This window comes from Littorina saxatilis, linkage group LG17, assembly GCF_037325665.1.
Source record: "Littorina saxatilis isolate snail1 linkage group LG17, US_GU_Lsax_2.0, whole genome shotgun sequence".
In the NCBI taxonomy this organism is placed as follows: domain Eukaryota; kingdom Metazoa; phylum Mollusca; class Gastropoda; order Littorinimorpha; family Littorinidae; genus Littorina; species Littorina saxatilis.
The window spans coordinates 53,878,315-53,891,790 of NC_090261.1; positions in this window are offsets into that span (position 1 = coordinate 53,878,315).

The following is a 13,476-nucleotide window of genomic DNA, read 5'->3' on the forward strand; positions in this document are numbered from 1 at the left end:
AACTAATGACCTTGACTTTAGGCTAGCCATGGGTAGCTTCTTTAAATTAGCTTCGCACTGGCGCCTTGCATTCCAAGCTTTGCCATTTTAAACAATTCTAGGTTAGTGGGTAGACATTTGTAGCATTGCACCATTTGCTCCGTATACAGTCTCTATTTGGGGGCAGGCGTTGGATATAAATCGTGTAGGCAGACACATACATGTTTTCTCCAAGAAACACAAACGTTTTGTTCTCGCCGACCGTGTTTTGGCGTTGCTTACACGTTAAAACTAACCGTCCGTGACATATTCTTTTCACGTGTCGGAGGATATTTGATATGTCGGCCTTGTGTTCCGTTTTTATTTTATTTTTTTAGTACTTAGTATGTCAAGGGGACAAAGATGACATATCAGGGCCGGACGAGAGGGGGGGCTTTGGGGGATTTAGCCCCCCCCCCCCCCTCCAGCCAAAAAAAAAAGAGAGAGAGAGAGAGAAAGAGAGAGAGAGAGAGAGAGAGAGAGAGAGAGCTTAATAATAATAATATTGCAAAAAAATTTCTGGTGGTGCTATTTCATTATTTAAATGACTTTTTTGTGCAAGAATAGGATAATTTTTCATGTATAAATGTTAACATTTCTTCAGCTTATGGGGGCTTTGCCCCTATACCCCCACGGGGGCTTTGCCCCTCGACGCCACCGGGGGCCGCAGAAGGCCCCTGGACCCCCGCTTCAACACTTTAGCCCCCCCCCCCCCCCCTGAAAACGTACTGGTCCGGCCCTGCATATTCACGAGAGGAAAATGTCAGTACAAAGAGGTTGGTTCACAATGACAATTACTCTCACTATGATAACAAACATAAATAAACCATCATTGTTTGTTCTACGTATACACAATATTTCGGATCACGTGCTCGAAGAAAGGTTCTGCATAACTCTAGTGTTAGGCTTGTTGGGTTTTTAAGCATTTCTCTCCCTTTGCTATGAACATTTCTCGGTGACGGCCAGTTGATATTACCAGTTCAATGAAAAACGCTCTTTGCAAGATGTCGTATATATTCTTCACAAGTAAACCCAAACACAACATCGAGAACAGATGTAACCGAGTGCCGTAACACTACGATCACCTCGGAGGCGAAGTGCAATCAAACAGGATTGAAAATGTTAGGGCTAATTTCTTAGCCCTATAAAAACTGTTATGCAAACCCGAAAGTTTCCATGAACATACAGACAATCGGAAACCACCAGACCCCATCACAAACAGAATTCCACAATCCAGAGGTGTTGACTTAAATAAAGGCCAACAACTCGGGTGCAGAGTCTGCTGTGAAAGGAGCGGTAGCCTCCCCTGTCACACAAACTCCAATGATTTTTTTAAAAACGCTCCACACATATCACATCTGCGCATTGACATGTTTTTTAACACAAGGATCAACAAGTCGCGTAAGGCGAAAATACAATATTTAGTCAAGTAGCTGCCATTTTTCAGCAAGACCGTATACTCGTAGCATCGTCAGTCCACCGCTCATGGCAAAGGCAGTGAAATTGACAAGAAGAGCGGGGTAGCAGTTGCGCTAAGAAGGATAGCACGCTTTTCTGTACCTCTCTTTGTTTTAACTTTCTGAGCGTGTTTTTAATCCAAACATATCATATCTATATGTTTTTGGAATCAGGAACCGACAAGGAATAAGATGAAAGTGTTTTTAAATTGATTTGGACAATTTAATTTTGATAATAATTTTTATATATTTAATTTTCAGAGCTTGTTTTTAATCCGAATATAACATATTTATATGTTTTTGGAATCAGCAAATGATGGAGAATAAGATAAACGTAAATTTGGATCGTTTTATAAATTTTTATTTTTTTTTACAATTTTCAGATTTTTAATGACCAAAGTCATTAATTAATTTTTAAGCCACCAAGCTGAAATGCAATACCGAAGTCCGGGCTTCGTCGAAGATTACTTGACCAAAATTTCAACCAATTTGGTTGAAAAATGAGGGCGTGACAGTGCCGCCTCAACTTTCACGAAAAGCCGGATATGACGTCATCAAAGACATTTATAAAAAAAAAAATGAAAAAAACGTATGGGGATTTCATACCCAGGAACTCTCATGTCAAATTTCATAAAGATCGGTCCAGTAGTTTAGTCTGAATCGCTCTACACACACACACAGACACACACACACACACACACACACATACACCACGACCCTCGTCTCGATTCCCCCCTCTACGTTAAATTATTTAGTCAAAACTTGACTAAATATAAAAAGGATAACAAATGATAAACTTCGATGTTTTCCTTGTGGACACATCAATAAAGATCACCAAACACAGTATCTTTCATTCTCAGAGTCATTAATATCAAACAGCCGGAATATACACTGCAGTCAAGTTCTGTATATACGTCTACATGACTGAAGCAAGGAATATAAGTACAGAAACAGCTTCGCACTGAAACTCCATTGTTTGCGCAGTTTTTCAAAGTTTTAGTAGACAAGTATATGATAACGTCAGGGGAAAAGGGACATGAGTCGCAAAGGACGCCTTCGAGTAGCATGCATTATAACAGTCAGCATGCAAATAAATACCGATTTTTATTTTAAACTGTTGGACTCTATCTATCTACATACCAAAATGTGTTTGCAAAACTACAAAAACTGAACAGGTTATTTTGCTTTCAAATCTGTATCCCTGTGTACAGTTTCTGTGAACCACGTACCTTCTAAGGTGAATTACCAAAAACCCTGGTTGCCAGGTCCCTGTGCGTTTAAAAGCTTGAAATGTCTAAAATCAATCAATCAATCAATCAATCAATGAGGCTTATATCGCGCATATTCCGTGGGTACAGTTCTAGGCGCTCTGCAGTGATGCCGTGTGAGATGAAATTGTATACGGCCAGTAGATTGCAGCCATTTCGGCGCATATTTACCTTTCACGGCCTTATTCCAAGTCACACGGGTATGGTAGACAATTATTAACTGTGCCTAAGCAATTTTGCCAGGAAAGACCCTTTTGTCAATCGTGGGATCTTTAACGTGCACACCCAATGAAGTATACACGGGGGGTGGTTTGGACACCGAAGAGAGTCTGCACACAAAGTTGACTCTGTGAAATAAATTTCCGCCGAACCTGGGATCGAACTCGCGCTGACAGCGGCCAACTGAATACAAATCCAGCGCGCTACCAACTGAGCTATATCCCCGCCCCATTATAATCATCCTCATCTCATTAATCATCCAAAATTGTACAAGTCGCGTAAGGCGAAATTACTACATTTAGTCAAGCTGTTGAACTCACAAAATGAAACTGAACGCACTGCATTTTTACACAATGACCGTAGTCCGCCGCTCGGGCAAAACGCAGTGAAACTGACGAGCCTGTTTAGCGCGGTAGTGGTTTCGCAGTGCTGCATAGCACGCTTTTCTGTACCTCTCTTCGTTTTAACTTTCTGAGCGTGTTTTTAATTCAAACATTTCATATCTATATGTTTTTGGAATCAGGAACCGACAAGGAATAAGATGAAAGTGTTTTTAAATCGATTTCGAAAATTCAATTTTGATCATAAATTTTATATTTTTAATTTTCAGAGCTTGTTTTTAATCCAAATATAACATATTTATATGTTTTTGGAATCAGAAAATGATGAAAAATACGATAAATTTTAAAATTGGATCGTTTTATAAAAAAATAAAAATAAATACAATTTTCCGATTTTTAATGACCAAAGTCATTAATTAATTTTTAAGCCACCAAGCTGAAATGCAATACCAAAGTCCGGCCTTCGTCAAAGATTGCTTTGCCAAAATGTCAATCAATTTGATTGAAAAATGAGGGTGTGACAGTGCCGCCTCAACTTTTACAAAAAGCCGGATATGACGTCATCAAAGGTATTTATAAAAAAAAATGAAAAACTCGTCCGGGGATATCATTCCCAAGAACTCTCCTGTCAAATTTAATAAAGATCGGTCCAGTTGTTTAGTCTGAATCGCTCTACACACACACACAGACAGACACATACACACATACACCACGACCCTCGTCTCGATTCCCCCTCTATGTTAAAACATTTAGTCAAAACTTGACTAAATGTAATAAAATCAATCCATTTGTTTGCATAGTACTAACATCCATTGCTCCAATTCATGACACTGATTTAAAACTCATGTTGTCAAAATATTCCAGTGTAACTCATTTTTTGCGTGCGGTGCCACATGTACATAATAAGTTCCCTGATCAAACTGTATTCTTTGTATAAGGCAGTTTGCGCAGTTTTTATAGACGAGTATTTGTCCGTTGGTCCGCGTGAAACAAAGCGGTACAACTGTGGCTTTGCCTTGCACTTAGGTGCTGAAGGTTCTATTGGTATGGGAATCCTTCAGCAAACGGACCAAAATAGAGGTCAATCCTTAAGTAAACTTCAGTAGTGCCACTGGAATTTTAGGATATACGGGCGAACGCGCGCTATCTTCGTGGGATTGTGCAGTCAGGGTAGTGTCGACCGAAACGGGAAAGGATTTAATTGGATTATTTGGGTAGTTTGGTCAGTCGTACTAACACTGCAGACGAGTAAGAGAATGTGACGCTGGGAGAAAAAATACCATGCACACATATTCGACGAGTACTAGTGTAAAGCGAGAAATTAATAGAAAACGGAGCTTGTTTTATTAAACCACCGAGCTTTGAGTAAAACGAAAGCTATTCACTCCATACACACTGTCGCTGTTTCATACTGCCATTTTGGTTGATTTTGTAAATATATCGTCCTAAACCTCTCTCTCTCTCTCTCTCTCTCTCTCTCTCTCTCTCTCTCTCTCTCTCTCTCTCTCTCTCTCTCTCTCTCTCTTTTAATTGAGTTTTTTTAGATTCACCAAGAGCATCGTTAAGTGACGTCTAATGGACTGTATTGACATCCTTTAAATGGAACTATCTTATATACCTTGACCGTCAATTACATTTTATTGGAGAAAAACGACACATTTTATTTAACCTCAAGATCTCTTGCTAATATGCTGCACAAGCCTTCCCGAGTACATGGTTTTAATTCCTTTCGTTTTGCGCCGAACTCTGTAAGCTGTATTAGTAAAGACTGCAATAAAAAGGAAAGAAAGAAAGAAAGTCAGAAATAAGGAAGGAAGGAAGGAAGGAAGGAAGGAAGGAAGGAATGAAAGACGAAAAGATGGAAAGACGGACGGAAAGACGGAGAGACGGACGGAAAGATGGACGGAAAGACGGAGAGACGGACGGAAAGATGGACGGAAAGACGGAAAGACGGACGGAAAGATGGACGAAAGACGGAAAGACGGACGGAAAGATGGACGGAAAGATGGACGGAAAGACGGAAAGACGGAAAGACGGACGGAAAGACGGAAAGACGGACGGAAAGATGGACGGAAAGACGGAAAGACGGACGGAAAGATGGACGAAAGACGGAAAGACGGACGGAAAGATGGACGGAAAGATGGACGGAAAGACGGACGGAAAGATGGACGGAAAGACGGAAAGACGGACGGAAAGATGGACGGAAAGACGGAAAGACGGACGGAAAGATGGACGGAAAGATGGACGGAGAGATGGACGGAAAGATGGACGGAAAGACGGAAAGATGGACGGAAAGATGGACGGAAAGACGGACGGAATGATGGACGGAAAGACGGAAAGACGGACGAAAAGATGGACGGAAAGATGGACGGAAAGATAGACGGAAAGACGGAAAGACGGAAGGAAAGACGGACGGAAAGATGGACGGAAAGACGGAAAAACGGACGGAAAGATGGACGGAAAGATGGACGGAAAGACGGAAAGACGGAAAGATGAACGGAAAGACGGAAAGACGGACGGAAAGACGGACAGAAAGACGGACGGAAAGACGGACGGAAAGATGGACGGAAAGATGGACGGAAAGACGGACGGAAAGACGGACGGAAAGATGGACGAAAAGACGGACGGAAAGACGGACGGAAAGACGGAAAGATGGACGGAAAGATGGACGGAAAGACGGACGGAAAGATGGACGGAAAGACGGAAAGACGGACGGAAAAACGGACGGAAAGATGGACGGAAAGACGGACGGAAAGATGGACGGAAAGACGGAAAGATGGACGGAAAGATGGACGGAAAGATAGACGGAAAGACGGAAAGACGGAAGGAAAGACGGACGGAAAGACGGACGGAAAGATGGACGGAAAGACGGACGGAAAGATGGACGGAAAGACGGAAAGACGGACGGAAAGACGGAAAGATGGACGGAAAGATAGACGGAAAGATGGACGGAAAGATGGACGGAAAGACGGAAAGACGGAAAGACAGACGGAAAGATGGACGGAAACACGGACGGAAAGATGGACGGAAAGACGGAAAGACGGACGGAAAGATGGACGGAAAGACGGACGGAAAGACGGACGGAAAGACGGACGGAAAGACGGAAAGACGGACGGAAAGACGGACGGAAAGATGGACGGAAAGACGGAAAGATGGACGGAAAGACGGAAAGACGGACGGAAAGACGGACGGAAAGACGGACGGAAAGACGGAAAGACGGACGGAAAGATGGACGGAAAGACGGACGGAAAGACGGACGGAAAGACGGAAAGATGGACGGAAAGATGGACGGAAAAATGGACGGAAAGATGGACGGAAAGACGGAAAGACGGACTGAAAGACGGACGGAAAGATGGACGGAAAGACGGACGGAAAGATGGACGGAAAGACGGAAAGACGGACGGAAAGACGGACGGAAAGACGGAAAGATGGACGGAAAGACGGACGGAAAGATGGACGGAAAGACGGAAAGACGGACGGAAAGATGGACGGAAAGACGGAAAGACGGACGGAAAGATGGACGGAAAGACGGAAAGACGGACGGAAAAACGGACGGAAAGACGGACGGAAAGACGGTCGGAAAGACGGAAAAAATACGGAGAGCGGAGAGACGAAAAGACGGACGGAAAGACCAAAAGAAATAAGGAACACCGGAATCAAAGAAGTAAACTCGGAGAAAAGAAGACGGAAATAAAGACGGAAAAACGGTACAAAAACAGAAAATAAAGAAACAATGACGAGAAGGCAGAAAGAAAGAAAACAAGTCGCGTAAGGCGAAAATACAATATTTAGTCAAGTAGCTGCCATTTTTCAGCAAGACCGTATACTCGTAGCGTCGTCAGTCCACCGCTCATGGCAAAGGCAGTGAAATTGACAAGAAGAGCGGGGTAGTAGTTGCGCTAAGAAGGATAGCACGCTTTTCTGTACCTCTCTTTGTTTTAACTTTCTGAGCGTGTTTTTAATCCAAACATATCATATCTATATGTTTTTGGAATCAGGAACCGACAAGGAATAAGATGAAAGTGTTTTTAAATTGATTTGGACAATTTAATTTTGATAATAATTTTTATATATTTAATTTTCAGAGCTTGTTTTTAATCCGAATATAACATATTTATATGTTTTTGGAATCAGCAAATGATGGAGAATAAGATAAACGTAAATTTGGATCGTTTTATAAATTTTTATTTTTTTTTACAATTTTCCGATTTTTAATGACCAAAGTCATTAATTAATTTTTAAGCCACCAAGCTGAAATGCAATACCGAACCCCGGGCTTCGTCGAAGATTACTTGACCAAAATTTCAACCAATTTGGTTGAAAAATGAGGGCGTGACAGTGCCGCCTCAACTTTCACGAAAAGCCGGATATGACGTCATCAAAGACATTTATCAAAAAAATGAAAAAAACGTTCGGGGATTTCATACCCAGGAACTCTCATGTCAAATTTCATAAAGATCGGTCCAGTAGTTTAGTCTGAATCGCTCTACACACACACACACACACGCACGCACGCACGCACATACACCACGACCCTCGTTTCGATTCCCCCTCGATGTTAAAATATTTAGTCAAAACTTGACTAAATATAAAAAGAAGGAAAGACAACAACAACAAACAGACAAAAAAGATATTGCTGAAACGTATACGTTTGGGGAAAAAAGCAAACCAGTTGAGCACGACTGAAGAGATTTTGTTTGCTGTTCTCTTCACCATTATCCAAAGGAAGAAAGCACACGTGTGGATTCTATAAAAGAATGCAAAAGGGCAGATCATCACTACACAATCACATCAAAAACATTAAAAGAAATTTAGACGCTGAGCTAAACAACAGCATTTTCCATTAAAAAAAACCACCCAAATCACAAGTTTGATCCAATGTTCTTTGAGAAGACTTCAAAGGAAGTCACCTATCGTCATCTTGACAGAAGCACTTAAGATAAAATGCCTGAGTTCGGAACAACAATGAACCCCGAAATGCTCGTAACAGTATCAGTGACAATTGATTTTACTGCCGATGCAAAACTGTGAAGCTATATTTTAAAAGCTGAATTAAGTCCTCAGACAGATAATTATGCATTAACCTTTTTTTTCACACAAGCGCTAAAGTTTCCAAAAAGTTGAGTAAGTTCACACAATATACCAGTTAAAGAAAGAAACGCAAAGCTTGTGTTGTTAGTGTTGATGTACAGTCGCTGATATTTGTTCTAGCTCAGTATCAGCAAATGGACAGATGCTCCTGACATCTTGAACATATTGTCTTTTTTCTTTGAACACAACCCCTCTTGTTCCTGTTTCTTGTCTTATGCTAACTTCAATTTACTCGTCTTCGGTGTGTGATCTGTGTTCATCTATAAGATTAACATATCGGCATGTGAATCGAAAGAATGAACCTATGAGTATTTAGAAACTATCAATTGTATTGTGCTGCTGCCGAGTGTGTATGTGCGTATACAAGTGTGCGTAGGCTTTCTTCAACATTCTTTGAGTATCCAACATCAAAGCAGATATGTAGAGGTTACACGCCGAGTCTCAGTGATTATTAAAAATAATGGTCGAAGTTAGCGGATCATGAAAAATGCGAGCTTTAGCGAGCTTTTTCATGACCGCGAACTGAGACCATTATTTTTTATAATCACTGAGACGAGGTGTGTAACCTCTTTATTCCTCCTTTCTTCAGTTATTCAAAGAAAAGAGGAGGTTCTTTGCGAAAGTTTGATCGAATCCTATTCACTCAACCAGTCAACCTGCGCAGGCGATCGATTAATGCGCGGTTGTATAGTTCCGTGCAAATCATTCCATTCTGTTAACACTTCTTGTCAGTTTTCCTATTTTGGACTAAAATCAAGTACACAGATATGCTGTTATTCTGCTGTGGCGGCAAAGGCAGATATTGTGTGTTCTGTATATGTTTTGGTATCGCTTAGGATAATGTTCTTTCGTCAAATGGGACTAGCAGACGAACTTTTGCACCCGTGTTCCAACGTTAAAAACTGTATGAAGTTCAGTTTTCTGGGGAAAATAGTGTATGAAACCGCTTTATGTTGTTTAAATTGATGAGATGTGTGCATTTGGTTGCGTGTGATCTGTTTATTAAATGAAATATTGTTGAAAACTGACCGTCGGATTGCAGTCTGTTGTCGAAGAAACTGAGTGAAAAGAAGGGGAACTACTCTTGTCGCTAGACAAAGTATGAGTTACTTGCCTTGCGGGAAATTGCTTGTGATGAACGTTTGAGCACGGCAAATCTAGATTCAGAAAACAACCGAACTCATGGATTTTATGTGAAGATTCATGTGTTCAGGCCTGTAGTTGTTAATTTAAATGCGGTATGTTTGTATTGTTTGCTCCAGAGATGTATACTTCGTACGTTAGAGCGTTCGGAACTTTTCAGTCGCAAAAAGTAGTACCGAAACAGAACAACTTCTCAACCCATTGCACTATCGAGGATTCAGGCTGTTGCTGGGTCGTTATTTGTTTGGTTGCTGGGTCATTATCGAAAAATAACTACCCCTACAAGTTTACAGAGGTAAAGAAGCAGAGGGGGGAATAAGACCAATTTCATTTTAGTCAACGACAAGATCAGTTATTCAGGTTTTGAAATAGCGTTGCTGTCGCGTTTCTTTTTGAGCTTGGAATAGATTGGACACAGGTGGAGATATAATTTATAACACCCTATGTGTGAAGAGTATTGTGCTCACTGCAATCCTCTTACAAAATAATAGCTGCGTATTTGCCGTCAAACAGCAAGGGAACAAAAGAACACTTTGGTGCAACGTGTAAGACTGGTTCCTTTACAGTCACAGCACAATGGAAGAGAAGAACAAATTGTAGGCGGGAGCGTCAGAGGGTAAAATGTTAATGTTTGCTTCATTAATCCGTTCGTGCGTCGTTGGTTAAGGGAACATGACAATGGGGAAACATTATTTTGTTGTTAGCCGTTTAAACATACATTTTATTAATCCGCTATTTCTGAAAAGTGCTGTAACTGCAATGCTCTTACAATTTCTGAGGGCTGGAGGGTGGAAGGGGAAGAGAGGCGGGGTAAAGAAAGAAAAGGGATAGAGAGAGAGAAGAAGGAGGAGGAGAGATGAAGGTTCGTTTTATGTTTTTGTGTTACGTGTTCCGCTTCGGGGTTGCGTTCTATGCAATGACCTGACTGGTGCCTCATATCAAAAGTACATGTATAGCTTTACAATGCCTATTGACATTATCAGTGAAAAAATAACGACCGTCTTTAAGATGGTTTTCATACTGAGATTGACGGAGAGAGAAAGATATATAGTGAGAGAGAAAGGGAGAGAGGACGGGGTGGAGGCAGACCGCAAAGACAGGCAGACAGAGAGAGATGAGATGGAAAGAGAAAGACAGAGCGAGAGAGAGAAAGGGTGAGGGGTCAGCTGAGACACAGACATTGTCAAGCAGACAGACAGACTAGGATAGAAGGAGCTCCGATCTCATGGCGCGCGAGGGAATACCTTCAGATGCACACAAAGAGTCAAATTTCACGTGCTCTTTGGTACCTCGATACCAATCTCCAGGCTAACCGTTCACCAGGACATGCTAATGGTATCCATTTTCAAGATGCACATATATTCAGAAACACTTCTTTTTTTATTATCCCAATCGACAGAACACCTTGTCTTAAATACCATCTCCTATACCGGTGATTTATGTCCTATATATTGCTTCGTTGTTATCATCATTATTATCATTACTTTTATCGTCACTCACGATCATAACCATCCAGGGGTATTCAGTGGGGTCCGTCACCCGTTATTAAACGTCGTCACGCCTGGAATGCATTCTGCACGCTTCCCTGACCACGAATCGTCAAGGGAAAGGCGTTTGTGAATATTGAACTCTGATGGCACTTGTGACAGAATGGAGGGCTTAAAATGGCAAGGATTTCAGAGTGTTGATTTGTTCTTGTTAGTTTGTTAGTTTGTTTGCTTAACGCCCAGCCGACCACGAAGGGTGATATCAGGGCGGTGCTGCTTTGACATATAACGTGCGCCACACACAATTACAAGACAGAAGTCGCAGCACAGGCTTCATGTCTCACCCAGTCACATTATTCTGACACCGGACCAACCAGTCCTAGCACTAACCCCATAATGCCAGACGCCAGGCGGAGCAGCCACTAGATTGCCAATTTTAAAGTCTTAGGTATGACCCGGCCGGGGTTCGAACCCACGACCTCCCGATCACGGGGCGGACGCCTTACCACTAGGCCAACCGTGCCGGTCTGAGGATGATGATTTGTTCTTGAGAATGAAGGGCGCTTGGCCCACCTACAGGCGACTCCCTTTAAGGCGCAGTACTTTCCAGCATGTACACCTTCCGACTCAAAATCTCAGATCTTGCTATGATTTTACTAGGGATCAGAACTTCCCTCCATTTGAACACATACTAAAACTCATCAGCCTGGGTTCTGAATATGCCGAGTGGGAATTTGTTGATAACTTTTTTTTTAACCGACACCAGTGATCAGTGGTAATCAATTTGTACAGGAAGCAGTCAAGGTGGTTTTTAATTCATTTTCTTTTATTCTATTTTTAGTTTATGTTGGTATGTTGACGACAGATCCCATCACACGTAAAATCCTGAACATATCTGACGCAGTGAACACATATGATTGACAATGAGCGCAGCTTTAAGTCTTTGTGTGGGATGCTTTACACACACAAAAAGGACGGTTGAAAGCAGCAAACGGGGAAAGGCGACCGTTTGATAAGCATTCAGAGGTTGTTGTTGAGCAATACACAATTCACACTCCTTCAAACGCTTCACAGGTTGAGAATGTTGAATGAAGCAGATACAACAATACTGGAAAAGAAAGAAAGGATGCAAGGAGGAAGGAATACACCGATTAACAGTTCCGCGGCCATTTTAGATTCGCACATGCGCACATATTTTTCTACGAGCACTTTTGCTCTTTCTTCCTCTTCCGGTTTCCTGTTTTTGAGAAAATGCGCACCCGCAGATCGTTTTTTCGAAAGTTTTTTCTTCTTCTTCCTGTTCCGGTTGATTTGAGAAAGCGTAGATTCAGTCGGCAGAAAGTGCCATTTTGTAGTCTTCCAGCCCTGAAGTTGCTTTTGAGTGTTCGAAGAAAGAGTGTAAAGGTTCTAACGATTACATCGGGCACACAAACACGCGATTATATATCCTTTATTTCCCCTTTGATTTGAACGCGTGCGCAGGTCGTTTTTTGCGAGTATGTTTGTACTTCTTCCTCTTCCGCTTTCCTTCTTCGTTCCATGTAAACGCCGAAACTGTTGACTAGTGTATAAACTAAGAAGATGAAAAACAAAGAAAAACAAAAGAAAAAAAGAAAGAAAAAAGAAAAAAAAGAAAGAAAGAAAGAAAGAAAAAAAGAAAGAAAAAACATTTAAAAAAAGAAAGAAAGAAAGAGATGGACATTTAAAAAGGGCCAACACCATAAGGAAAAACGAATAGAGTAGTACAAGAACTCTAGGACCAGAAAGAAAGAAAGCAAGAACGGGAGAAGGAAAATAGAAGGGAGCAAACGCTCAAAGAAAAACCGCTGAATTGAATACAGTCATTCAGGAATTATAGGACCTTGTTTCACCAAAAGAAGGCCATGGTGAAAGTGTAAATGATGAACAAGTAACGGACACTCACCGAGCTGCCTGTGTTATGGAACTATCGTTGACACCTAGCTCTCCTACGGAATGATAAAGGAATAAAAAGACAAAACAGACAAAACGAAAAAAAAACGTTTGGACACTGAGTCGGTGAGGAATGTGCCAACCACAAGGAAGAAAAACAAAGAAAAACACGGACGCGGAAACTGCTTTTTTCTGTGTTTCTTGTTCACAAAAGCACTAATCAAAAAATTGCTCCAGGGGCTTGCAACGTAGTACAATATATGACCTTACTGGGAGAATGCAAGTTTCCAGTACAAAGGACTAAACATTTCTTACATACTGCTTGACTAAAATCTTTACAAACATTGACTATATTCTATACAAGAACCACTTAACAAGGGTAATAAGTGAAGAATTTTATGGGTGAGAAAAGGAAAGTAAAAGGACTTTGGGGAGGCAGAAATAGAGAAGAAACAAGAAAAAGATCCTAATTAGGTTCACGGCATCGAGAGTGATGCGACCTTCTCTCAGAAATTAGTAGAGAAGGCTCCCCCACCGGGGG